Source organism: Callospermophilus lateralis, chromosome 3 (assembly GCF_048772815.1).
Source record: "Callospermophilus lateralis isolate mCalLat2 chromosome 3, mCalLat2.hap1, whole genome shotgun sequence".
Lineage (NCBI taxonomy): Eukaryota > Metazoa > Chordata > Mammalia > Rodentia > Sciuridae > Callospermophilus > Callospermophilus lateralis.
The window spans coordinates 47,773,888-47,778,521 of NC_135307.1; the positions used below are offsets into that span (position 1 = coordinate 47,773,888).

A 4,634-nucleotide genomic window follows, 5' to 3' on the forward strand; every position below is an offset into this window, starting at 1 on the left:
TATTCTTCCTCGCTCCACACTTATTATGTGTTAGCATCATATTAGAGATCTAGGCCTTCTCTTTTTCCAAATGCTCAGGAGGATTGCCTCTTCCCACGCCCTCAAAGTCAAGTGACCCTGTGACTTGTTTTGATCAATGAAAGGAATTGAAGAATATCACTTCTTCATGGGGACGTTTCAGAGTTGTGTGACATTCTACATACCACTCTCCCCCTGTAAGTACATGGTAATGTGGCAAGGCCACAAGATTAAAGAAACCTGTACTGTCCAGCCACTCCAGGAAGGACAATTGATTCAAGAATTGATGGGAAGAGCAAGGACGCGAGGAAGCAGAGATGGTCCGAGCCGCGCTGCCGCCGCTGCTGCTGCTGTGGCTCCTGTCCTGGGCGTCCCAGGTCCAGGCAGCCCCCGACCAGGACCAGATTCAGTGCCTCCCCGGACTGGCCAAGCAGCCGTCGTTCCGCCAGTTCTCGGGCTACCTCAGAGCCGCCGGCTCCAAGCACTTGCACTACTGGTTTGTGGAGTCCCAGAAAGATCCAGAGAGCAGCCCGGTGGTGCTTTGGCTCAACCGGGGTCCGGGCTGCAGCTCCCTAGATGGGTTCCTGACAGAGCACGGCCCTTTCCTGATCCAGCCAGATGGTGTCACTCTGGAGTACAACCCCTCTTCATGGAACCTGATTGCCAATGTGTTGTACATTGAGTCCCCAGCTGGAGTGGGCTTCTCCTACTCTGATGACAAGGTTTATGCCACCAATGACACCGAGGTTGCCCAGGGCAATTTTGAAGCCCTTAAAGATTTCTTCCGCCTCTTTCCGGAGTATAAGGACAACCAACTTTTCCTGACGGGCGAGAGCTATGCCGGCATCTACATCCCCACCTTGGCTGTGCGGGTCATGCAGGACCCCAGCATGAACCTTCAGGGGCTGGCTGTGGGCAACGGACTCTCCTCCTATGAGCAGAAGGACAACTCGCTCGTCTATTTTGCCTACTACCGTGGCCTTCTGGGGAACAGGCTCTGGTCCTTGCTCCAGACCCACTGCTGCTCTCAGAGCAAGTGTAACTTCTATGACAACAAAGACCCGGAATGTGTGACCGATCTTCAGGAAGTGTCTCGAATCGTGGGCAACTCTGGCCTCAACATCTACCACCTCTATGCCCCAGGTGCAGGGGGGGTACCTGGCCACGTGAGGTATGAGAAGGACAGTGTTGTGGTCCAGGATTTTGGCAATGTCTTCACTCGTCTGCCATTCAAGCGGACGTGGCACCAGGCACTGCTGCGTTCTGGGGACAAGGTGCGCATGGACCCCGCTGCACCAACAGGCCGCCTCCACCTACCCCAACAACCCGTGTGTGCGGAAGGCCCTCCACACCCCCGAGCAGCTGCCCCGCTGGGACATGTGCAACTGCCTGGTGAACATACAGGACCGCCGGCTCTACCAAAGCATGAACTCTCAGGACCTGAAGCTGCTCAATTCACAGAGATACCAGATCTTGTTACACAACGGAGACGTGGACATGGCCTGCCACTTCTTGGGAGATGAGTGGTTTGTGGACTCCCTCAACCAGAAGATGGAGGTGCAGCGCCGGCCCTGGCTAGTGGACTACGGCGAGAGCGGGGAGCAGATCGCTGGCTTCGTGAAGGAGTTCTCCCACATTGCCTTTCTCACCATCAAGGGCGCTGGACACATGGTCCCCACTGACAAGCCCCAAGCTGCCTTTACCATGTTCTCCCGCTTCCTGAACAAAGAGCCATACTGAGGACCCAGGGGACGCGTGGAAGCCCTCACTGTCTGATCTAAGCCCTCCCACTAGGAGGGAGCTCCTCCTCTATGCAGAACGCCTCTGTGGGCAGGTCCCCAACTCGGGACTGCCCCACTTCCCACAGCCCCAGCCCTGTGCAGGGCAGCCTGGGCCCAGCCTCTCCATAGACGGCCTGGGGACAAGTTAGCACTTTATTCCTGTAGCAGTACCCGTCAAAGGATTTTACACGAGTAAGAATTAAACCTTTGCTTTTTCAACCACTGACATTTCACCAAAAGGAGGTGTTTGTTGTATGATCCAAACTACTTATAATATATGAACGTTTTGATCTTTGAAAAGAGCTATGTATGAGCTCTGAGGTACCGTTACACAAGGAGGAGAAAAGTGCTTGCTTCTTCAATTCAAGTCAGGAGAAAGGGACTCCTTAAGGGACCACTGAAAGAGCTCATTGCCCTAGTCAAACATCTATAAGTAAGATCTAAGGGTTAGAGATGGTTTGGATATTCACTTGGACAAGAGGGAAAGAGAGGGGGCTGGGTTGGATACAAACTTGTGTGATTTTCCCGTGGGCCAGTTCGGGGCCACAAGCAGGAGAGACAACTGGGGATTATCCTAGAGAACTGCCAGGAGAGTTCTCCAAACCTCATTAGGAGAGGCTCCTGGCATCCTGGGGACACAGGGCTGATGAAGGAGTCAGTTACCAGTCAGCCAAGCATCTGTCCTCACAGAGGGAATTAAAGGGGAGAGATCCTCAATAATTGGGAGGGACTCCAAAATGGTACACAAGCACCCACACAAGGGAGCCAGGCTGCTTCTTGTTGGAGTAGGAGGTTACAGAGGAGCAAGACAAGGAATCCAGGTTGATTGCTGTAGTAATGGATTGGAGTTGAAACCATCAACACAAATGTATGTTTAACCAAATACAAAAAGTCACATACAGAAATATTTATAGATATGTGTTTAAATATGGGTTAGTTTATTTATATAAGATGTTAATAGGGGAAAAGTAGTTATTTGAACTCTTTGTACTACCTTTAGAATTTTTCTGTATATATAAAAGTATTCTGTGTTTTGGGGTTTTTTTTTTTTTTTTTTTTTTTTTTTTTTTTTGTACTAGGGATTGAACGCAGAGTCACTGTAGCTCAACCACTGAGCCACATCCCCCACCCCTGTTTTAATTTTTTATCTTGAGACAGGTTCTCAGTAAGTTGCTTAGGGCCTTACTAAATTGCTGAAGCTAGCTTTGAAATTGCAATTCTCCTGACTCAGCCTCCCAAGCTGCTGGGATTACTAGCATGTGCTACTGTTCCCAGCTATAAAAGTATTTGAAATAAACATGTATTAAAATCAGTTCTAGGCTGGAGACATAGCTCAGTTAGTAGAGTGTTTGCCTTGCATGCACAAGGCCCTGAGTTCAATCCCCAGCACCACATTAAAAAAAAAATCAGTTCTGCTAGTCACTGTGGGCATGCCTGTGATCTCAGTTACTCAGGAGACTGAGGCAGGAAGATCACTGATTTGAAACTAGACTGGATAATTTAGTGAGACCTTGTCTCAAAATAAAAATAAAAGGGCTGAGGGTGTAGCTTGGTGGTAAAGCACCTGATTCCATCACCAATACCATAGTCACACAAACACACACACACACACACACACACACACACACAGAGAGAGAGAGAGAGAGAGAGAGAGAGAAAGAGAGAGAGAGAGAGCAGTTGCATGAGTTAATATCCAAATATTTAAGGAACTCCTACAACTCAATATCCTTCCCCCGCAATAAGCCAACTGAAAAATGAACAAAGAACTTGAGTGGAAAATTCTAAAAAAGAAAAATTTTCAATAGGTATAACTTCATTTAATTAACCATTAGGGAAATGCACATCAAAACCAGAATGATATATCAGCTCACACCTGTTAGGGTGGCTATGATCCAAAAAAGAAAACTTTTGGCAAGGATGTAGAGAAATTGGAAGTGTTGTACACTGTTTGTGGAAACATAAGATGGTGCAGCTTTAATGGGAAACAGTATAAAGATTCTTCAAAATAATAAAATAAAACTACCATATGATCAAGTAATCCTATTTTGGATTAGTTACCTCAAATAATTGAAATCAAGACCTCCAAGAGATATTTGTATTTCCATGTTCATTGCAGTACTATTCACAATAGTCAAGAAGTGGAAACAGCCTGATGAGGAGGTGCATCCAGTGCCAGCAGCTCAGGAGGCTGAGGCAGGAAGATTGCGAGTTCAAAGCCAGCCTCAGCAAAAGTGAGGCACTAAGCAACTCGGTGAGTCCTTGTCTCTAAATAAAATGCAAAACAGGGCTGGGAATGTGGCTCAGTAGTTGAGTGCCCCTGAGTTCAATCTCCTGTACCCCCCGCCCCCCCAAAAAAAGTAGAAGCAACCTAAAATGCCCATGGGTGAAGGACTGAAAATTTTTTTTAAAGTGGTATATACATACATTGGGATATTATTCAACTATGAAAAGAAGGAACTCCTGTCACATGCTACCACACAGATAGAACTTGAAGATGTTATGCTAAGTAAAATAAGCCAGTCACAAGAGAAATAATTTCCAGGCATCTAAAGTAACAGAAGCTCATGGAAGCAGAGATGATGATGGTGGTTGCCAAGAGTTAGGGAGAGAGAAAAATGGGAAGTTTCAGTCATGCACAATGAAAAAGTTCTAGAGATCTGCTGTACACCATTGTGTTCAATAATACTGTACTGTAGACTTAGAAATTTGTTAAGAAAGTAAAATTTATGGTGTGATTTTTACTACAGTAATAAAAAAAAGTCAATATCATGAAAGATAAAGAAAAGCTGAGGGTTGAGGTTATAGCTCAGTGACAAAATCCTTGCCTAATGTGCA

The 4,634-nt window shown here is 46.7% G+C and overlaps 1 pseudogene; it reads left to right on the forward strand.

Annotated features, from left to right (window-relative positions):
• Window positions 1-314: 314 nt before the first annotated feature.
• Window positions 315-1,961, forward strand: LOC143393780 (lysosomal protective protein pseudogene; annotated as a pseudogene).
• Window positions 1,962-4,634: the final 2,673 nt, after the last annotated feature.